The sequence below is a fragment of the Trichosurus vulpecula genome, chromosome 7 (genome assembly GCF_011100635.1).
Source record: "Trichosurus vulpecula isolate mTriVul1 chromosome 7, mTriVul1.pri, whole genome shotgun sequence".
In the NCBI taxonomy this organism is placed as follows: Eukaryota; Metazoa; Chordata; class Mammalia; order Diprotodontia; family Phalangeridae; genus Trichosurus; species Trichosurus vulpecula.
In genome coordinates, this window is record NC_050579.1 from 151,195,372 (window position 1) to 151,220,168 (window position 24,797).

The window sequence follows — 24,797 nt, forward strand, 5'->3', positions numbered from 1 at the left end:
TGTCCCTGTCTTCCTGTCTATGCAGATCAAGAGTGAACCTCTGCTAGTGTCTCCACCTGTCTTACATTTGTGTAGTCAATGTGTTAGAAGCTCGAGTCCAAAAAATTCCAGTGCCTCCTGTGAAACACCTCCCTATCCCTCTCCCACTAACCCAGACCTAAACCTTTATTCAGTCAACAATATTTAGATTTGGAGTTAGAAGACCAGGGGTTGAATCCCTGTCCCAATACATCACCAATAACCTGAGTGACCCTGACCATGGAGCAGAACGTCTACGGTCCTCTTTCCATATGTGTGAAATGAGCAAGTTGGACCAGATGATCTCTAATGGGTTCTTTCAGCTTTAACTCCTGTAGTCTTCTCATTCCCACAGATTTTGAACAAAAGTCTCCATAGAGGTAAGTGAGGCAGGAGAAAAACTAAACACCTTTGTCACCATAGAGTACTTGTGGCCAGTAACACCAGTGTCCCCTTTTGGGATGGGAAAGACTCTTGTCTCTGGAGATGTGGAATCCATTGCACAACCAGAGCCTAAAGTTTGATTAAAGGTGAGTCTCTTTTCCAAACTAACAGTCCTACAGAAAAAAAAAATCAATAAAAGAAGGTTCACAGACACATTATTTGTGGTGCCAAAGAAAGCTGGAAACAAAACATGTGCCAAATAATCATGGCTGAACAAATTATGGAGATGGAATTGGTGGTACTGCTAGCAGTAGCAGCAGCATGTATGTAATGTTTTAAGGTTCACAAAGCACTTCACAATATTACCTCATTTTACCCTCACAACAACCCTGGGAAAATAAGGGCTATAATTATTTCCATTTTATAGATGAGGCACACAGAGGCTTCATGACTTGCCCAGGGTCATACAGCTAATAAATGTCTGAGGCAGGATTTGGGGTTAGGTTTTCCTGATGAGGTGGTTGGAGGCCCAGTGTTCTGTCTGCATAGATATAAAAATGTACTAGAATATTTACAATGATCAGTACAAAGAATTCAGAGAAACATTGGGAGATTTGTGGAAGCGATGCTGAGTGAAAAAGGTGCAGCTTTAAGAACAGCATACGTAACAACTATAACGATGTAAATAGCAGAGGCAACAAACCTCTGATCAGACACAAAGGTCCATATGACTGCCATACTGTCAAAGATAAAGGATACATTTTTCTTTCTGTTTACAATCCATCGTTTGTTTTTCAGGGCATGTACCTTTGGGGAGGAGGTGCGAAGAGGATGATCTGGTCGTTGTGGGGAAGTGTCAAAATAAAATGTATCAATAATTTTTTGGTTAAGTCAATGGTCCAGGACATCCAAATGGCAGGTTGTCCCAGATAATACAAGTGTATATTTCTGATGACTTTCCCCTAAACCATGACAACATCTATCATCAGGTTGGACAGAAGCCATGTCTAGCTGAGACAAAGGCATCTGAATCATTTCTAGGCAATTTTCAGGACCCAGCCAAGATTGAATTAATGACAAAAGCCACAGAGAACTAGGTGAGGCAATTTGTGGAAGCCAGACTATATAGGCCTCCAGGACTATTTGGTCCCTCTGTTCATTTCAAAGGTATATGATAAGCTCTCTATCCTTTGAGGTCTGGTTCTGCCATTCACTTCCACAATCTATTAAATTGCAAACAAGCAAAATGGTTGTGCCCAAATCACACTCAAAACTTTAGTAAATTTCCCCAGAGAAGCTGCCCTAATCCTGCCTCAGCAGAACTCCTTATCAATTCCATAAACACTTCCTGTCTCTGGTGTCTCAATCTCCCTCCCCTCCCCCTCCTGAATTCTCACTTTCTTCACTCCAGGCTGGGTCCAATGAGGCAGCCTAGCCCTATTCTCCCTCTAGGAAGCTGCCCCTTGGCACTCTGCCATTTCTAAAATCTGATTTTTGAATTGCTTTCCTGGATTTTACAACTCTTCATCAGTTTGCTCCTCCCTCTCTTTCCAAATGCATTTCCCCCTATCTTCATCAATCTGTCACCCACCAACCCCACCCCCTCACTCTATTCCATGGGTTGTCAAGCAGTTACAGTTTGAATGAGGAGGCTGAAAATCTCATTTATCACTTTGGAAAAGTCTTGCAGAAGCATATTGCAAAATCCTCCCTAAGAGGAGGGAGAAGCACCTCAAAATGAATTTCTGAAAGAGGGAGTAGCCCTCCAATAGAGCAAAACCATAAACTGCTTTTACAATGCTTTCTGGAAATCTCACACTAGCACCTTCCTCTGCCGCGTTGTTTGTAAAGCTCTCAATGCAGCAACCTTTTTCATATTCCTGAATTCTGCATTTGTTTGTTTTTAATGGTTTGTTGATGCTTTTAGTTTTGACATTACAGTCATGTCCTGCCACTGTCACTCACTTCAAATGAATCCCCTCCCAACAAAGAAAAATAGTTCAATAAACCCAGCCAATATCATGACACCCATCTGATAGTCTATGAACCACTGAATTTTTTTTAACGAAAACCCTGTTCAAACTGAGGCAACAAACCCCATTGAAATGACTACAAATATTAAAAGGCTGCCCCCCATATCTATTAGATTCTTCCTAGACCCAAAGATACCCCTGAAGAGATGATAATTTAGGTAGCTTTTCTGAGGCCTATGCTTGTCCTCAGACTTGTGATTTTACTCTCCACATTGGAGCCTTCTTCTACAAGCCTAACAGATGGTTGAATTCCTAACAGGCTCAGGTGACATTTAAATGTTTGAGACAGACACCACCTCACAGGGCAAACACCTCTTTCTCCCCCCCAGGCAATTCTATGGTGCAACAATGGGAGGGGGAGGTGTGAGGAGATGGAAGGGGGTAACAGTCTCTGAAGAAAACTAGACATAAATGCCAAAAATTTTCCAGATGCCAGAAACAACAGACATTGGGCGCCTTGAAGACTGTGGGTCCTGTCAAGCTCACATGCCTTGAGTGACAATAGGCAAAAAAGAGAAAAACCTGAGCTTCAGAAATGTTGGACCAAGTGAGTTTTTTATCTACCTTGCTGCCTGTTGGTTTCTTAGATGTGATTCAAATTGCAACTACAGTGCAACCAATGTCATGTAAGGTCCATGGAATCCCTTCCTTCCTTTGGCAGACAAACCAGGTTCACACTAAGTGGAAGTCTCTCCAGTAACAATCAGTATGACTCATGTTGACCCATTTTAGAGGTTTCAGATTAGTAAAATGTCCTGGACAGATGAAGGCTGTTGGAAGCAAAGCCATTATTTGGAGGCACTCCTCCCAGACTGACAAAGCGGCCTGCCTTAATAACAGCACAAAAAGAGTATATCTAAGAGGCTAAATACCATTTTGCTACCAGCGTGGACAAGATAGGTACATGAACACTATGTGTTCTCAAGAGAAAGACTTGACATTGATTCAATAGAAGGTTCAGGCTACAAGACTAGTATTGGGAAAGGGAGATGAGACCAGAGGTAGGGTCGACTTTAACCCTCTAATAAACTTTCCCTTGTCCCATTAACATTCCCTGGGCTCTTCCCTTCCTGGACCCATAGTATCCCATTAAGGAGTTACAATCAGGATTGGAGATAGGATTTCCTGCTAAGCTGGACCATGATCTTATGAATGAATACACAAGAGTTGAATACAGGATAATTAAGGAAGAAGAGCATTAGCATTTGGGTGGATCAGGAAAAGCTTTATGCAGAACGTGCTGCTTGTATGAAGTACAGAAGTTTGGCTGGATTATAGAGTTCAGGAAAGGGAATGATGTATAATTAGATTGAAAAGATAGATTGGGGCCAGTTTGTAAAGGTCTTTTAATGTTAACAAAAGCATTTTTAATTTATTGTTTCCTTTGCAAGGCCAATACCAGCCACAGGATGGTACTATGATTCTAAAGGAATGGACCCCTGAAGGAAAGGTGGCTCTCAATGGAGAGGTAGACCTAAGTCAATTCTTTATGGGTTACTCTGAGTCCTTAAGGTGTCTTCTGCATGGGGTAAAATAAAGGCTGTCCTGTACCTGACATGCATTGTTATCTTAAGTGTTTGTATGGGATCTGGGTACCCTTTGTCAAGATGTGATAGATAGAAGATATATTCAATCTACATTGATATTTCAGAGAAGCAACTCTGGGTAGGGTCAAAATAAAACATGAGATAGGGTTTTTGGAGCCACCTTGAGATTATACCTAGTCCATTTCAGATCGAAGCTTGGAGTGTTGGGTTATATAGTTAATTAAAGAAGTTTCCCCAATAGATAACTGATTGTTAACCACATAAAGTCTAAATTCAGGGATTGTGGGAAACATTGTGACAATAATATAGTAGGAAAAAGATTTCCTAAAGCAATAGAAAAGATAAATGAGAGTGAGAGAGCTTACACTTTTAACAATAGTGGGAGGCCCTTTAGACCAGCTAACTGTGTGACAATCTCCCAGCTTCGTGAGTATGACCTGAATAGAAGCCTCGATGAGGCAGGCCAATGCAGAATTTTTTTATAGAAAACTACTTGTCTGAGATCCAACTCAACAATTGAATCTTTTACAAGAGGTGTCATTCGTGGTTTAATACTGTGGCATAATAGAGCAGACAGGCACCTAGGTGGCTCAGTGGATAGAGCACTGGGCCTAGAGTCAGGAACACCTGAGTTTAAATCTGGCCTCAAATACTTACTATCTGTGTGACCCTGGGCAAGTCACTTAACTTCTGTTTGCCTTAATCCACTGGAGAAGGAAATGGCAAACCACTCCAGTATCTTTGCCAAGAAAACCCTATGGACAGCATTGGCATGCTTCTTGTTATTGTTGTTCATCCTTCAAAGAGGACCAATGACATCACGATGTTGGAGTAACGGGTGATGTCTTAACTTGTGTGTGAATTGGATTAAAGTGAGACAGAGTTGCACAAAGTCATCAGCTTCTCTCTCTCTTCCAGATTCATTGAAGTCCAGTGGCAAGACAAAAGTCAAGACAGCTGGCAGTGACCTTGGAATCTTTGATGTCTGACCAAGCTCTAAGAGCTCCACAAACTCCAAGAATCAGCTTCAGCTGCTTTCATGGCCATTGGAAAAAATTGTTCTCATCTACCCATTCTGGTAGGAGAAGTCTTCACATGTTTGGGGTAGGCGTTTGAGGCCTGTTGGTTACCTTCAACCTAGTAGCCTGTCTCCTGAGACAGTTTTACTGGGATGTGGCCATTGCACATGCAACAGCTTCTTGGAGCCACAGGTGAGAGCCAGGTGACAGGTGGACATGATGGTGGACACCAAAGGTAGATAAGCAACCATAAAAAGGGCTTAGTAAACCCTCACACCAGAGATGCTAGCCCTTCCTATATACCCTATATACCCTATGCATTAGTGTACTATGATCCACAAGGTTACAAAGAATCAGACACGACTGAACGAATGGTAGAACACATAGACACATAAAGGGATTCTGGTAATTGGGTTCAGAAGGAAGTAACTACAGTCTGAAACCGAGAAATACCTTTTGTTCAACCTATCTTTAAGTAAATAAACTCTTCAGCAAAATTTCCTTCCCACTATAATTGGCAAAGGTTGTGAACAAACAGTGCTCCAAAGAATTATAACCTGTGAATGAATGGCTGAATGAAAGAATGAGACATTTATTAAGCAATTACTATAGGCAAAGCAATGCACTTTGTAAAAGTAAATAATCCCTACCCTCAAGGAACTCACATTCTACTTGGGGAGACCATACTCAAAGGGAAGTGGTGGCCAGGGGCGGGAAGAACTTTCATCTCTAAAGGTATAGGGATGATGAATAGAACCAAAGAGGAGTGGACTGGTATGTCCATAGAGAAACAATGGCAAAGTTGATTTGGTCATGGATTATGGTACTAGAAGTGAAGGATGGGAAGGGAGCAAAGGCTGAGGCAGATAAACCAAAAAAAAAAAGGCAACTCACCAACAGGGGGCGTCTATGGAGAAGCTGACCAAAAAGGAAGGATTATTAAATAATTACATGAAACATTGTTCCATCTCACTAATAAGAGAAATTCAATTTAAAACAACTCTGAGTTTTCGTTGCACACCCAGAAAATTAGCAAAAGTTACAAGACAATAACAATCAATGTTACTTTTTTCTGTGGTGGATTTTATCTCATTCACTACCACTCTCATCCCTGGCCAGGATTCAGGAAGTCCAGCATACCAATACATAGCTGGTGGTGCTGTGAATTGGATATGTAGTTTCCAATCATTTTGAAAGTAATTTATAGTTATGTGGGAAAAAAACTAAACTGTTCATCCCTTTCAACCCAGACACCCCTTTGCTGCACTTAAACCCCCAAAAGGTCAAAGACAGAAAGAAAAGTCAGATTTATATCAAAATATTCAGAGGCACTTTTTGTACTAAGAACTGGGAACAAAATGGGTACCCGTTGACTGAGGAATGGCTAAACAAATTGTGAGATGTGAATGTAATGGAAAATTACTGCACCATTAAAATCAATGTACATGAGGAATTCAGGGGAGCCTGGGTGGACTTGAGTGAAAAGCAGCAGAGTTATATATGCAGATACAGGAAAACAGTACACACAGTGACTACAACAATGTAAATAGAAAGAACGACAAAATGAAGCTAAATGCTTAATAATTATAATAATCAATCTTGACCCCGGAAAAGAGATAAGTAAATATGACTCCCTCTTTTCACTAGAGAGATGAGGGACTATGGGCATGGAATGTTTCATCTGCCATCAAACATTTTAGATATATAGGAGGATTTCATTCAACTGATTTCATTTTTTTCTTTGTTTAACAAGAAAAGGTTCATGAAGTGGAGTGAGGGGAAAGGTAATCTAGAAGTTGTTATAACTTCTTTGATTGTTCCATGTTCATTTTATTTTATTCTTATCACCAAACAGCTCCTGTCATCTAAACATAAAAAAGCTTTCTGGGAAGAATGTTTGGTGTCAGAGTATACAAATAGAAAGTATATAAAGAAGCAAAATTACTCAGCTAGGACTCTAAAGACCTCAGTTCTAATCCTTGTTCTATGAAGATACTGCGGTATGACCTGAAGCAAGTCATTTAACTGCCCTACGCCTTAGTTTCTTCCCCTGTATATTGAAGAGGTTGAATTAGATGGCCTTTTGGACTCATGTAAGGGGCATGCAAATGCTATACCAGAATGCCAGGACATTCCACCACAAGAAACCCTATACATGGTTTATACTGTAAAGGAGAATATGAGTGGGGCTGAAATTCATAGCACAAAGAAGTGAAAGTTGTAGTCCGTGAAATTTGCTACTGTCACTACAACCCAGACATTGGTATCTCTACTACTAGACAGGCAGAAAGATGTGGGCCAGCAACCATCAGCATGAATAATCATGACACCTGCAAGTCCTACCCTCCTTTTGATAGATACCTTCTATATTTACAATTCCATGTGTCGTGTATGATACATTAACTGACCATTTCCACTTTGCTCTGGGATATTTAAGCAACATATTGAGACCTTTCTTTTGGTGGCATTTAGTGGGGCCAGAAATATTAATTCACTAAAACTCTGCTTCTTTATTATCTGAAATTCAACATAGAACAATGTCTGTGAGTTGATCCTATTGAAAAAAAACAACAGGAAGAGTCTGTAACTTTTGTGGTTTTGTGGCATCTGGTGTGATGATGGAAGTTATTCCATTTCATTTTCATTAAGAAACTGGTTTCTAGTTTTGGTAGCCACCCCTGCATTTGCTTTTGGAGGACACTAAAATATTTAGTTTGGATCTAGCATAAGAATATATGGAGATATTAACTTCCTCCAAATTACTGTTATTAACTACAGGTGTTGAGAGTTTTTGAATGATTTTAATTGGTTGAGTTCAACTCCACCTTACTTCCACACCCCAAGTTTCTGTTTTGATTTTCTATTCCATTTTCCTGAGCCTCTTACAAACAACTCTTAACTTGTCCTATCCCCTACCTCGCCTTCTCATTTTCCTGGTCATTCTCTTATTCACATTCCTTTCAGAATTTTCTATTTGCTTATATTACTTGGAAAAACAGTAATTCTGTAAATAACAAGTTTGTAGTATGTGAATCCCAGCCCAGAAACTGTGATGTCTGGAATTTATTCTATTTTCAGTGGCCCACACAAGATCTGGGTGGAATTCTGTTTTTCAAACCAAATGTCTTTAATTTTATTTTGGAGTCAAAATCAATTGTGTTCTCTTTGGGAAACCTATTTTGTAATAAGTCTGCCTGTGCTGTTACTGCCTAGCTCTGAGAATTCTTTGCTAATTCATTTCATAGAGTCCAGAATTTTTTAAGCAAAATCTATAAATGGTACAAAAATGGGACCTCAATGACAAAAATAATTTTATTTTTATAAATAGGATATATCTTTTAGATTTTTTTAAAAATATGAAGTACAGTTGAGATTCTTCCTATTTAAATACGAAAGGAGAAAAGTAGTCCAACAGTCTTTTGCTGGCTCTAAGAAATATCCAAAGAAGACATGCATCTCGATAAGTGTTTCTCAAACAAAATACTGTAATAAATTGCTTAATAGCTATTTTTCTTAAGTAGAGTCAAGAGACTTCCTCAAATGTGGGCACTCTCAAAGCTGCCTCCAGTTCTGAGGCACACATGGTTGTGCATCTACTCCAAACTCTAGCTCATGAGCTCCAAATGATGTGTTTCTTTTGTTTATTTTTTCATTTTCATGAATTCTAGCTTTAAAGCAATGGTTCCTAACCTTAGATTTCATGGGATCCATGAACTTGGATAGCAGAAAAAAATGACATCTTTATTTTCAATATAATTATAATTCAGTACAATGTATTCTATTTTATGCGTTTAAAAATACTCTGGGGGCAGCTAGGTGGTGCAGTGAATAGATCACCAGCCCTGGAGCCAGGAGGACCTGAGTTCAAATTTGACCTCAGACACTTGACACATGTACTAGCTATGTGACCTTGGGCAAGTTACTTAACCCCAATTGCCCTGCCCAAAAAAAAAAACAACCCAAAACACTCTGACAATTCCAAAAGACTAGAGAAATAACTATGGAGTCTGAATGCAGATTGAAGCATGCCATTTTCTCTCTCTCTCTCTCTCTCTCTCTCTCTCTCTCTCTCTCTCTCTCTCTCTCTCTCTCTCTGTCTCTGTTTTTTCTTTCTCATGGTTTTCCCCTTTTCTTCTGATTCTTCTTTCACAACATGTCTAATGTGAAAATGTGCTTAATATGATTGTACATGTATAGCCTATATCAGATTGCATGGGTTCTTGGAGAAGGGAGTGGGGAGGGAGGGAGAAAAAAAATTGGAACTCAAAATCTTATAGAAGTGAATGTTGAAAACTCTTTACATGTAATTAGAAAAAGTAAAATATTATTAAGTGGGGGAAAAAACCATTGTGATGGGGGGTCCATAGGATTTACCAGGTGACTGCCAATGGGGTCCATGGCACACACACAAAAAAAGGTTATCGATTTTTAATCTAAAGCAGTAAGGAACCCCAGAGATTATCTAATTCAAGCTCACCATTTTTTTGTAAGGAAGGAAGGAAATAAGCATTTATTAAGTGCCTATAATAGTGTCTCAGCCCTCTGCTAGATGTTTTACAAATGTTATCTCATTTGTTCCTTGAAACAACCCTGAGAGCAATTATGTGCTATTATGATCCCCATTTTACAGTTGAGGAATTGAGGCAGAGGTTAAATGATTTGCCCAGGGTCACATGGCTAGTAGGTGTTGGGCTACATTTGAATTCAGGACTTCCTGACTCCAGGGTCAGCACTCACTCCAGTGAGCCACCTACCTGCCTCTTTTTTTTTAACAGGAACCTAAGGCCCAGGAAGATTGTGCATTGCTCAAGGTGATGTAGGTGGGTAAGGGTCAAGTATTTGATCCTGAATCCTCAGAATTCAACACCAGTGGTTTCTCCACTGTGTCATATATTTAACTTCAGAGATTTAATTAAATGGCATAGTAAAAATAAGTGACAAGAAAGACTGATCCAATTACTCTCCCACAAGTTACCAGACCCTCAATGGGAGAGAGAACACATGCAACCATAGCAACTCACCTCTTCTCCTTTTTCTTGGACCTCCTTTATTTGCTTATCCGGTTTCTCTACAACTCTATGCTGGGCTTCTCCACTGAACTGTTCTCTGCTGCCATCTGCTGGTCTTCAGCTAACATGTGATCTTTCCCCCAATCAGCAGGGGTCTATCAGCTATTTTTGCTCATGGTCCCAAGGACAATTTTAGCCCGTTCTTGAATGTAATCTCTTGATGGATGCACACAACGAGCAATTAGAAATGCTCTTAGGCGCTCTCTTTTGGACTCAGCTCCTCTGCTGCTACTCAGACTCCCTCTAATCTCTTATTTCAGTAAAGGTCAGAAAATTCCTTTTGATTTCTTCCATATTCTCCAAAACAGCTAGGTGGCCCAGCAGATAGAGTGACCTATAGTCAAGAGAACTCATCTTCCTGAGTTCACATCCTGCCTCAGATACCGACTAGCTGTGTGACATTGGGCAAGTCACCTAACACTGTTTACCTCAGTTTCCTCATCTGTAAAATGAGCTGGAAAAAATGGCAGACTATTCCAGTATCTCTGACAAGAAAACCCCAAATGGTGTCATGGAGAATCGGATATGACTGAACAGCAGCAAACAACAAAATATTCCCCTAGTTGCCAACAAAATTAGGAGTTCCAGTTAGAAAAAAAAATTACAAAGGATTTAGATAGAGCAGTGATGAGGCAATCCTTTCAATCCCCAGAATGTCTCTGGTCTATGTAAATCACTTGATGAAGTAAGATTGAAAGGGACTGGATGCAGTTCGTGATGCCAATCATTTTTGCCTTACTTCTGCCTAGCAACCAAATCATTTTGCTTCCTACATTTAGTTTGTGTTTTTTTTTCATGTTGAAACCAAAATAGGACCTGGTATTTTTAAGAAGTAGGATGCCTGCTTGCAAAGAGCAGTAAGGACCAACAGCAGGAGGAAAGGCCAGCCCTAGAGCACATGTTTATCCATTTTATGAAATAGGGAGATCAAAGCCATGAGGCAGATAAAGCAGGCTTGCAGAGCTCAACCTAGCAGGAGAAAGTCAAAGTCATCTTTCTAAATCAGGCCAGAGTGGCAGATCTGAGAAAGTGTTCAAAGAGTAAGAGGGCAGTGCTAAAGGGGTAATTAAGACCTTAACACAAAAAGCTAGGAGGTAGATTTGTGAAAAGAACCTGTGAAAAAGCAATTTAGGATTAGCACCAGTAAGGTAAGAAAGTAGCAATATAACAGGTGCCTAACTTTTACGTCCCAGCTGTATTTTCCTTTAACTCTAGTTCTATCTGAGGCATTAAGTTACAAAGTGGTGGCTAGTTAATTCACATGTTACTAAGTTGATATTTTTTAATTCTAAAGAAGTATAGTTATGTAGACAGACACTATAAAGAGGATACAAAGCTGAACTTGGAAAGACCTGGGTCCAGGTCCTACATCAGACACATGCTGGTCGTGTGATGGTGGGGAAGTCTCTCAATCTCTCGTTGTCCCAGGCAGCTAAGACCGAGTTGTAGAAGAGTTGCTGGTCAGTCCTAGTAGAGGGAACTTCCTCGCTGAGAACTTCCAACACCATAAAATAATGATGACAATCATGTCTAGCATTTATAAAGCTCTTTAAGGTTTACAAAGCATTTTACATACGTTAATTCATTTTGTTCTCACAACAACCCTTCTGAGATAGGTACTTTTACAATCCCCATTTTACAGCGGAAGAAACTGAGACAAATAGGGCTAAGTGACTTTCATAGAATCACACAGCTAGTAAAGTGTCTGAGGCAGGATTTGAACTCAGTTCTTCCTGATCCAAGTCCCATACTCAATCACCTGGGCCACTTAGCTGCCTCATCAAAAGGAAAAAAAAAAATCTCAAAATTTGAAATAGACCTATAACCTCATTGATTTGGGAGTTTCCTGCAACCATGTCCATTACAACCCATCCATGTTTTCCTATCCTCTGTAACTCTTATACATGTTCTCTCAAAAATTTGCAACGATGCGTCCACCAAAAATTCTGAAGGCCTTCCTGGATTTCTCATGATATCAAAAGGATAGCATTGGAACACTCCAGCCATTCACCTGTCATCCCTCACTCTTGCCGCCTGACCAGTCCATCTTCTCTTCCCATGAGCAGACTGTGAGCTCCTCAAGAAAAAGGACTGGTTTTTCTTTACTTCCTTTGAATCCCTAGAACTTAGCATCATGGCAGGGGTTTAGCTGGGCCCTTAATAAATGCCTATTGACCGACCTGACCGTCATACAAATTTTTAGTGCCGTCCTTTTTTCTACTTTAGAGTTCCTCATTGGTTATATATTAGAATGCCCAAAACACTCAAAATTCACCTTTCCTGTTCTTTTTGTATGATAGTCATCTTTAGTTCTTCAGAGGCAGTGAAGTACTAGGTTGTGTTGTCATTTAGCAACCCCAGCAAAATGTTTGTTTTGGAAAGATGGGTCTTTGCTTTCATAAGACGTTTTGTACAAGTAAGAAAGCTTGGCAATGTCCAGAAAGCAATCCAAATTGGTTTTTTGCCTTCTTTTGAACTCTAAGCCTAGCTGACTGTCAATCTGTACTATCTGTCCTACAAGCTCTACAGAGTGTCCATCCAAATTCATGTGGAAAGCTGGGATTTAAGAAATCTGAGAAATAGACATTCTTCATCCATTTTGTCTTTTCTGTGTGGATTGAGTAGCCAAACTCCTTTGAGTGGTTACAGAGCTCTTCCAGGAGACTTTTATGTCTTGGGATTTAAGGCTTTCAACATAATATAATTTAAAAAAAATAGGAGCATCCAGAAGACCTAAGGGACAACTAGTGGGCACAGTGGATAGAGTGCTGGACCAGGACTCAGAAAGTCTTGAATTCAAATCCAGCCTCAGACACTTACTAGCTGTATGACCCTGAACAAGTTTCTAAATCTTGTTTTGCCTCAACTTTCTCATCTGTAAAATGAGCAGGAGAAGGAAATGGCAAACCACTCTAGTATCTTTGCCAATAAAACCCTAAATGGGGTCATGAAGAGTTGGATGTGATTAAAATGACTGAACAACAACAGAAGACCTCACCATCCACCAGAAATCCCTCCTTCATCTGGGATCTCCTCTAAAGGTCCTCCATCTCGCTCCATGTGATAACCACTTTTGAGACGCGTGCTTCTAGTCTCATACCTTACCCGATTGCTATCAGAGGGTCATTGAACACTCATATCCAGGCTATTTCCAAATATTTGTACATAAAGAAATCTGAGCTAACATGGCTTGTGACCTTAGGTGAGTCACTTAATTCCTCTGATTCTCAGTTTCCTCATCTGTAAATTGAGGGCATTGGACTCAATGGACTTGAAGGTTCCTTTTATCTCCAGATCTATGATCCTATTACTTTTTGTTTAGTCATTTCAGTCATGTCCAACTCTTCATGACCTCATTTGAAATTGTTGTGGCAAAGATACTGGAGTGGTTTGACATTTCCTTCTCCAGCTCATTTTACAGATGAGAAAATTGAGACAAACAGGGTTAAGTGACTTGCCCAGGGTCACACAGCTATTAAGTGTCTGAAGCCATATTTGAAGTCAAGTCTTCCTGACTCCAGGCCCAGGACTCTATCCATTGTGCCACCTAAATGACTCTATCATCTTACACTGTTCAACTGTTGGTAACCTCCTAAAGTTCTGGGTTTATTCCAAGACAGAATTAATTCACCTCTCAAAACCTAGCCCTATGCTTCCTAATGTCTTGTTTCCTATTGGCTACAGAATCCAAGAGTCTCTGAGTTGAATGTCTCTTGGGGAGGCTCCACACCCTAGCTCCTCTTCGTTATTGTCCATAACTTACCTTTTTTGGAAGACAGTGTGTCACAGAAGCACAAGAGAAGCACAATTTTTTCTGTCATCAGACATGACAGATTGATTGACAAGTTCCAAATCGAGCAACTGCTGGTTGGCAATTGCATTGACATAGGAAAAGGAACTGAAAATGGATTTTACTTTAACTCTATCAGTTTGGCAAATTTCTCGAAGTTCTTTGAATAAGACACTTTGCTAAAAATGCAAAAAGACAGCTCTTTCTCCTTTCTGAAAATTACAATTCTGTTACTGGAGTCAGAGCTACAGATACCAAGCCACAAAGAAATTTGAAAAGGTGATATGAGAAAAGTAAATTATTTTCCACATGGCTTGCAAAATGCATTCTTAATTCACACAGTGATATGCCAATAGTTTAGATGTACAAGTGGACTATCAAATTTCAAGTCTATTTCTAGTAAAATGAAATAAAAGCGCATTTTTAAATGGACACACAAGCAAACACACACAAAATCTCTTCCTCTAGGAAGAGATCATTTCTATTACAACTTTCTTTCCCAGCTTTAGTAATTGTACACTAAATGTAAGTGACTTCTGTAAGAGATACAACTCTCTTCTTTCTACCCTCTCTCATTTTACTTCTCTCCATACCCCCCACTTTGTCTATCCCGTGTACCCTTCTATAATATTCAGAAATTTAGTCAGCACAATACTATGGAGACTCTTACATATAGATAATTGCTGGTTAATCTCAGTTGAAAATATATCTTATTCTAAGTATTCAGTTTGTTAGGCTTTCTGCTCACTTTCAAAGGGTATTTTGAAAAAAAATATGATTCTGATGAGTTCTTGAGCATCCTTTTGATTTTTAAATTGCTCATCTTCTGCCTTCAAACAACATTCTGAGAGTAGTTGAAAAACTGATTTTTGGCTTGTGACCTATGGTTTTCCATTTTATATATGTCATATTTTAAGCTTTCTGGTAAATCCTGGTTTTCACGGGAAATTTAGGGACAGTCTGATTGCTGTACTTATTTTTTTTGCTTGTGATGTGGAAGTGTTTTAAAACCCTTCTTATTTTCTCTAGAAATATTAAGAAATATGCCCCTGTTCTAAACCCTTTCCAAATTTGTCTACCCCATTCACCAAAAGGTGAATTAGGTAAAGAATAAATGACTTTTCTTAATGAAATTAATTCAGAACTATATTCTGAACAAAGAATACCTTAGATCATTGCCTTCCTCACCCTCTGAAGTGACTGGCCTATTGATCCTATTAAAGGCAGCCTTTTCTTTCACTGTCCACCATGGGAATTATACTATGACCCACCCTTCTCTATTTAAAAAGGATGATACTGATACTGATCACAGAAAGAAGAACTCTTTTCAATCTTTGAGGGGAGTGGTCCAGGAAGGTATGAGATAGTGACTAATTATTTAGGTTAGCCTAAATTGTATCAGTTATGATCTTTTCATAGTTCAGGATCCCTATAACTGTTATATCATCTTGGGGAAGAGAAATGTCTGAGGGCATGGGCAGACTATGACAGTTTGTACCTTTCTCTCACTAGGCTGGAAGTGCTTGGCTATTTAGAGTGATGACTGATTATAGTAAAAAATGTTTCTAATAGGTGTGCCTAAAATAATTAATATTATTTTTCCTCAATAGTAATATTTTTCTTCTGGCTAGAAGGTTATATAACTTTTACTTTGTCATTGTAATTTTGAAATTTGACCCTAATGTACCTGGGAGTGTTGAATGTTTTTAGCTTTTTCCTGTTGGAATTCTGTGTATTCTTTTGACCTGTAGAGCACTGTTTACTATAGATAATTCTGTTAAGTTTTTCCTCTCTCCAATTTGGCAAAATACAATGATCAGAGTCTATTCTTCAATGTTTCTTAAGATCCCCATAATTCTGAGGTTGTCTCTCTTTGATACATTCTCGAAAGCTGTTATTTTTAGCTGCTTTGTTTCCAAATCCTTTTTTGGAATTTTGCAATTGAGTTATTTTCTGAGAGTGGTATTCAACTTTATTAGAAAAGACCCTGATGTTGGGAAAGACTGAAGGCAAAAGGAAAGGGGGACAGCAGAGGATGAGATGGATAGAAGTGTCATGGAAACAATGAACATTAACTTGGACAGACTTCAAGAGATAGTGGAGGATAGAAGGGCCTGGTGTGCTAGGGTCCATGGCGGCACAAAGAGTTGGGCATGACTGAATGACTGAACAACAACAACTGACGAGCAACCCCTTAGCTTCCAGTTTTTTGAAACATCCATAAATACTGCCATAAAAATTTTTGTAACATGGACCCTTTTCCTCTTTCTTTGATCTCTTGTGGGCATTGGCCAAAGTAACAGTATCACTTGGTCAAAGGGTATGCACATTTTGGTGATTTGGGGGCCATAGTTCCAAAATGATTTCCAGAAAAGCTGGACCAGTTCACATCTCCATCAACAGTATGTTAGTTTTTCTGTTTTCTCACAACCCCTCCAAACACTGTTATTTTCCTTTTTTGTCATCTTTATCAATTTGATAGGTATGAGGCAGAACCTCAACATTGTTTTAATTTGTATTTCTCTAATTTTTAGTGACTTGTAGTGTTTTATATGGCTACTTCTACCTTAGATTTCTGCCTTTGAAAACTAATTATTTGTATCCTTTGACCATTTATATACTTAGGAATAGCTGTTGTTTTCACAAACTGGAATCAGTTCCTTATATAACTTTCTGCTAAGCCCTCCTCCCCCAGTTCACTGTTTATATTCTAATTTTAACTGCCTTGGTTTTGTTTATGCAAAACCTTTTTAATTTTATTTAATTAAAATTGTCAATCTTATCCTCTATGATCCTCTTATTTTTCCATGAATTCTTTCCCTATTGTGAAAGAAGCAATATCCTAATACCTGCTCCATGCAAGTTAGACAAGTTTTTCCTTAAATGATACTGAGACAATTCTCAAGATTTGACTGGTTCAGGGGAATAAATGCTCAAGTATAACAACAATGTTGCTAGCTGCTGTTGTGGGGGTGAAAGACCAATAACAAGAGCACACAGGAGGGCTGCTAGCACAGGTTCTTTGATCCGCTTTTCTAAGGAAAGTGACTTTAAGGGGTTAACAATCTTACTTTAATTAAACACACTCACACACACACACATATGTATATATACCATTCATTTAGTTCAGGGGGAAAAGCCAGCACCCTGAACTTCAAAGCAAATACAAGCAGAAAATACAAACAGATCAACAGAGAGGCTTTTGTCTGTCTGACCAAATCACTACATATATATATAATATCACAATATTATTATATTGTGATATTATTATTATATCACTATTATATTATATCATATAGTTACCAGAGAGAAGCACCAACATCTGGGTTTTCAAAGCCAGCAGGGGGTTGGGGAGGTGCGGGGAAGCTGCTTCAACGGCTACCCAGAGTCTCATCTTTGAATGAGTGTGGCCACAAAATAAAAAACACCAACCTCAGATCTTATAGACACATCTCAGGGCCCTGGGGCACTTGGTTACCTCAGTGCTGAAAAGCCCTCAAACAAAAAACAGCAAAAAGTCCCATTTTGCTTGCCATTACATTTGAAAGGCAAGACTCATCAAAGGTACTTGATTACCTGAGCATTCCAAAAGAGAAAACAGCTAAAAAAAAAAAGTCCCACCCTAAATACCATACATCAAGTTGTTGATATCACTTCTTAGTTACCTAATTAAAAGCAGCCACAAGGATCTCTAAGTTCTCTCTGATGCTGGACTGGTAGAAAATGATGGGCACCTCAGGCAAGGGAGCTTCCCTCCACTAAACCACCTGGAGATGTCCTCAATGCATATCCTTGTTGAATATCCTTCTGCGATGACTAAGTAAATCACCTTTTGTTAACTGATGAATGACATACATGTCTCATTTTGTTTCAGTATTGAACATAAACTACCAGGGGACTGACTTGAGTCAGTCCCAGTACAGAACACCAATGGAGAGGTCTTTTTCTGTGTCTCTTTTTTAGCCAAAGTCCCTTTAAAAGCAGTCTACACTAATTGCCTCTACTTACTTTTCTCTCATTCTCTTCTCTACTTTCTTCTCATTCTTTTACATTTCTCTCATGCTAACCTTCTGCAATATGGCTTCTGATATCATCACACAATTAAAACTATTTTTTTCCAGTTACCAGTGGTTTCTTAATTGTGAGATCCAATGGTCCCTTCCCAATCTATATCTTTCTTGGTCTCTTTGCTACCTTTGACACCATTGAGCAACATCTCTCCCTGGATATCCTCTATTCTCTAGGTTGCTCTCTTCTCATACCTTCTCAGTCCATTTTGCTCATTTGTCACCCATAACATGTTGAAGTGCCCTCAAGGTTCTGTCCTGGACCTGTCTCTGGGATCCTGGGACCTCCCCCACTTCTCAGCTGTTAATTCATTATCTCCCAAAATTACCTTACATTCTTTTTGTATATATAACATCCCCTTAAAATTAGAAGCTGACTCTTTTGTACAAAGGGCAAAGTATTGAGGGTTCACTAAGTATTTGGGGTATTGTAATACAACACAGAAGAACACTCAGCTCAGATATTTAACATCAAGACTGGACACTTGAAAAGGCAGAGCAAGGGGAAATGTGGTAGGGCTGAAGCTGGCTGGGGATGGGAGTGATGCAATGACTATGGCAATTAGGTCCTTGAGGATGCCTCACAGTATATATCTCAGGACAGGAGACTGAACATAGAAAGCTGTCTGCCTTTTCTGGAAACACAACAAAAGCTCTAAGACCAAGCCTGATGACATCACCCTTTAAGAAATGTTAAAAAGCTGCTTACAGATTCTCCTTTCCTCTAGACCACCATGATCCTTCCTTCTAGACCCTTCTCCTTCCTTGGCTGGGCATTGCCTGGTGGCACCCTTAGAGGGACTTTTTGGCTATGCTTTCATCTTGGTTCTCTCATTTTGATTTGGTCTCCTACTGCTCTCATGAATCTGTATATTCAAGCATGAGGTGTTTTGGATGACTTGTTTGTACACAAATGCCACACAGAAGGGGAGTTAATAAGAAACACAGCAGCTAGCTGAAGTTTACCTAAAGTGTAAGATAGAACAGAAAAGTGTCTCTCTAGCTTGAACCCCAGAGTTTCCTTCATCAGAATTAATAAGCCCTTTGAAATAACAGGGGGAAAGGACAAAGCAAATCCGTAGAACCACAACACTTGGACGTTAGTAAGAAAAAAAAAATGAGCTTATACTGAAGTCTTTAATGTCTGCCAGGGTCTATATCAATCAATCTATCGATTGATTGATCAATAGATAAGCATAGGATTTGACACTTGGTTTGTCCTTAATAAATACTGTTGATTGGTTAATATTGAGTAGTACAGTGGCATAGGATTCATATTGAGCTGAACATTGGGACATGAAGATGGAAGAGTGGCTTAACGATAGCCGTGGCAGATCTGAATTTCACTATTAGGAGGTTACAGATACCAACCAGTGTAACTTCCTGGAGATAATTTTAGCCTTGAAACAGCTCCCATTTCGACTTCTTTTCATTATCAAGGCCAATCAGGACCCATCTGCCTGATTTACATTTTGTTGCCACCGCTTATTTCTTCCAAACAAGGCCCAAACCTCTGATGCAAGAACCTAGATTCAGAACAGCTAACTCTGCCCTTCTATCTCTAAAGGAAACATGAATCTCTTGTGTCATGATTCTCTACTCATTTGCATCATAGACTCCTTTGGCAGTCTGATAAAGCCTATGGACTTCTCAGAATAATGTTGTTAAATGCATGAAATAAATTATGTAGGATTACAAAGGAAAGAAATTATATTAAAATATAGCTACCTATATCTATCTCTATACATCTTTGTTTATAGATCTCCCTCTCTCTCTCTCTCTCTCTCTCTCTCTCTCTCTCTCTCTCTCTCTCTCTCTCTCTCTCTCTCTTTCTCTCTCTTTAATTCATGGACCACAAGTTAAGAACCCCTACTTAGTCTAAGGAGTTTTAACTTTAGCTATAAGGAAGCTAAGGGTCACAGTCAGAAAAACCTGAGTTCAAATCAGACCTCAGATACAAATTATATGGTGACAAGGCAAGTGATTTATGCATTTCAGCCACCATTTCCTCTTTCATAAAATGAGGATAATAATAGTTTTTACCTCCCTGGGTTGTTCAGAGGATAAAAGAGATATCTATAAAATGTTTTGCAAACCTTAAAGTGCTATTTAAATGTTCACCATTTTTAGTAGTAATAATTAATGACAATAAAAATTAGACATGGGAAAGATACTTTGAAAAGATTCACAAAGAAAATGTTCTTGATAATCATTGGATTGATTGCAAATGGGAGTAAATAAACCCTGTTATTATTGGTTATCTGCTTATTCTACCTATATGACCCACCCAAACCTATCAACTTATTTCCGTTCAGAGGGAACTGGGGCAGAGTGTCAGTGTGTGTATAGGACTGCAACAAGCCAGAAGGAAAGGGGACTGGCATTCAGATAATGCCAGTACTAACTCCCTGAAATTACTTGGGGCAGGGTCCAAGGCTGTTGAAAAGCAAATTTCCCAAAATGGAAGAAAATTCAAACACTTTTGAGGTCCAACCCTCAGGAAATCTTTTCTCAAAGCAGGAGTAATAAAGGGAGTGATACAGGAATAAAAGGAAAAAGACTGAATTACTAAAGATGTCAGGAGGAAAAAAATTCACTTGAAAAGCATGAGGACAAACACATAAATCAACAGAAAGGACATTAAAATGTAAGAAACCCTGAAACATACCTCCTCAGTAGCCCCTGCCCCTTGGGCCCCTTCTTTCCTCTAAGAGAATGGAGGGTGGATGTTGGAAATCTCATCCTGGATCTCCCACCATAAAAGGAGGGCTCTCTGGGAATTCCCCTGATCATGTCTAACATGGCTGCTCTCTTGCATTTCATGATCTCCAGAAACTCCTCATTCTGCAAGATGAAATCAACTCTGAAACTCTCAACTCCTCAGATTATTTCTTACCCCTAGTGTAGGACTTCATCGTGCTGCTTTCTTTGGGTCACTTCTACCTTTGTCCATCCAACCCCTACACACTTTTCAGCTTCTTTTTATGTCTTGTCTTCCCCCGTAAGATTATGAGCTCCTTGAAGGCAGAGACTGTCATGCTTTAGTTTGTATCTCCAGAATTTAACACAGTACCCAGTTCATAATAGGTGCTTAATAAATGTTTACTGACCTTATTGAGAAGAAAAGATACCAAGATATTTAGGAACCAAGACATTTAAACAAGGCAAAATATCTATGAATAAATATTGTAAGACAAAAGAAAATGAATTAAGATTTGATGAAGCAAAAGAGCTCATAGATTCTCAAGACAGCATGGAAGGAAAACAGCATGTTCCTGAATTGTTTAAGAGAAAAATAAAAATTGTGAAAGGTCAGTATAGCAGAAATAATTGGTATAATAGAAAACTTGAATCCATGATGGAGAGTCTCTCCAAAGAAATGAGAGAACAATTGACTAGGATTGCAAATACAAAGAAGTGAAGCACAATCTTGAAGAAGAGAAGGAAAAAGCAATAATGTTAAAAGAAAACATGTTCTCCATACAAGGAAAACATTGATCTAGAAGACAGGATGCTTAGAGACAACTTAAGGAGTATAAGTTTCCTAGAAGAACATGACATGTTCAAATATCTGAATACCATAATGCAAGAAATAATACAAGAAAACTTCCCAGAAATTCTAAACACAGAATACAAAGTTCCATTTGGGAGAAATTCACAGAACACTTCCAGAAAAATATTTCTATGCTGCAAAACTTCAAGACACATATTGGTTAAATTTTGAAATTCTACTAACAAACAACAAATTCAGCAAGCAACCAGGAAAAATATACAAAGGAAATTAAAATAATGCAGGACTATTCTGCACTCACTAGAAACTACAGGAAGGAATGGAATGTGTTCAGAAAAGCAAAGGAACTCAATCATTAATTTTAAACCTAATCATTAATTTTAAAAAGAGGCATTTGAAGCACTGCCACAAAGACAGACCTGAACAAGCTATTTGCTTTACAAACACTCTCCTTTGATATCCAAGATCTCTATCAATATCTATCTCTAATTTACATCTGTATCTTGGACACCAAACCCTTATCAGAGAAATCTGGTACGCTCTATTTTTCCCATTTGACTGTTTCCCTTTTTATCTTAAGTGCATTAACTTTGTTTGTACAGAGATTTTTCAATTTCATGTAATCAAATTTGTAACTTGGTTATTTAATATCTCTATTTGGCCTTCTGTTGGTTTGGGTATTTTATATTTTTAAAGGTATTCTATTTCTTTTCTGTTCTTAGTATTGGTAGCTTATAACCGTGCATAGTAAGTTCTATGTCATTTTTGTTTCTTCTAGTTTTGTTGTGATTTATTACCATGTTCATTTTCTTTTTTGTTGATTTGATTTTTTTTAGCAGATTGGTTAAATATTTATTAACTTCATTAGTTTTTTCAGAGAACCAGCTTTTTGCTTTATCATTTCTATATATTTTGTTTCTAGTTTATTTCTCCTCTAATTTTTAATATTTCCTTTTGTGTGCCCATTTTAGGTTTATTGACTTGTTAGTTTCCTAATTCTTTAGAATGCATATTCACTTTACTCATCCTCTCTTTTTCTATTTTGTCAGCATATGGTTTATGAGATATAATTTCTCTTTGGAGGACTTGCCTTAGCTGTGTCCCAGAAATTTTCTTATGTTGTTTCATCATTATCATTTTTTTCACATGATTATTACTGGTTTCCATGATTTCTTCTTTGACATACTCATTATTTATGATTTCATTTTTAAGTCTCCAGCTGAGTCTGTGCCTTGTTTGTGCTCTCTGAATTTATAACCATTTTTATTGTGTTCTGGTGTATAAAGAAGATGTTTACTGGTTGTTTTTTTTTACCATTTTACATTTATTGTAATATCACTGTGCCCTAATACAAAGTCAATTACGTAAAAGTCAATATGTAAAAGTTTTGTACCATGCTGAGAAATATGTATATTTCTTAGTTATCCCATTAATAAGACACCATGTCTTTTACCTCTAGTTTTTCTTTTCCAGCAATCTGTTCAATTCTATGTTTTTCTTTATCTATTAGATTTGTTTAAAACTGAGAGAAGGGCATTACAATCTTCCATTATTGTATTAGTGCTTTCTTGTAATCCATTTAATTTTAATTTATAAATTTAGATGCTAAGGCATTTGAATCACATACGTTTAATACTGATATTAGTTTGTGGTCTATGGTTATTATGGTGAAATTTATTTATCTTTTTTATGTTGTGGATGTTTGTTTTTACTTCATCAGATAAACGTGATTATAGCTCCTGCTTTTTTGGATTCATCTGATCCACAGTAATTTTTGCTCCTGTACTTCATTTTTATCTGGTATATTTATTATTATTTTATGTATTTTATTATATAATTTATATTTATTATATAATATAATTACATATTATATTATTTTTATATACTTTATTCTGGTATATCTTTGGGTTTCTTTAGGTGTATTTTTGAAGCAGCCACTGTGAGGCTTTGTTTTCTTACACGATATGTCATTCATTTGTTTTATTGCATTGTTTGATCAAATAATCTTTGAGGCTATGAGAGTTACATTTATATTTTCCTCAATTTATCTCTAATAATTTTTTCTGAATTAGAGTTTTTTCTTTCCCTTTGTAAAGACAGTGATTTATTTCTTCAGTTATTTTAGCTTAATCTACTTTAAGGCAATATTATTTCCTATGATTCTCTTCATCTCACCCTTTTTCCCCCTCTCAATTAAATAGTCAAATAAAAGCCACCTTCCTCTCCTTCCCTTCAACTTATTTTGGTTATTAAATTTTTAATCAATTTCTTCTTTTTTTTTACAAAATAAATTCTTTCATTATCTTCATTATCTTCTCTACACCTTGTTTACATGAATCAGAAAAAAAAATTCATGAGTAAACAATGCATAGAGAAAATTACAGAAGATAAAATGGACAGTGTTGATTACATAAAAATATAAAGCATTTATTTTTTTAAAAATCAAGCCAGTTATTATTCAAATGGAATGGTTGGGGGGGTGACTGTGTATGGATATGTGTCCTACCCTCCTTTAGTATCTAAAAGAGACATAGATATTGATATATAGAGATAAAGATTCATATAGACACATATATATGGGTATCTCCAAAAGCCATTCTCCAATAGATAAGTGGTCAAAGAATATGAACAATTTGAAAAAGAATTGCAAACTATTAATAACCATATGAAAAAATTCTTTAAAATCACTAATAGAGAAATATATATATACATATATATATATACATATATCAAAACATATCATATCCTGAAAATTGGCAATGAGAGAAAGTAGGAAGAGTCAATGTTGGATGGGTTATGAGAAAATAGTCACACTAGTAAATCTGTGGAGCAGTAAACCATTTTGGAAAAAATTAGAATTTTATAAATAAAGTAAATAAATGTCCTTACTCTTTAACATAGAGATTCTACTCATAGACATGTCCCAGGGAAGCTGTTGATATGAAGAAAATCATGATATGCACTAAAATATCCATAGCACCACTTTTTATGATAGCAAAGAATTGAAAACAAATTAAATGCTCATCAACTGAAAAATAACTAAAATATATACTGTACATTAATGTAATTGAATATTACTGTATCTAAGAAATGATGACTATAGAGAAGCATGGAAGGATCTACTAGAAGTGTTGCAGAGTAAAATAAGAAGAATCAAGAAAATATATGCAATAACTACAAAAATATAAAGGGAAAGAACAGCCATAGAAAATTCAAAAGTGATTGTTGCAAAATTACAAAGAATAATGAAGGCTCCAAAGAAGAGATCTGAGAAGATCCATCCTTTACAAAGGTGGGGAAGTGCACAAGTGTGGTGCGTTGCACATATCTTCAGACTTTTGTGATGTATTGATCAGGTT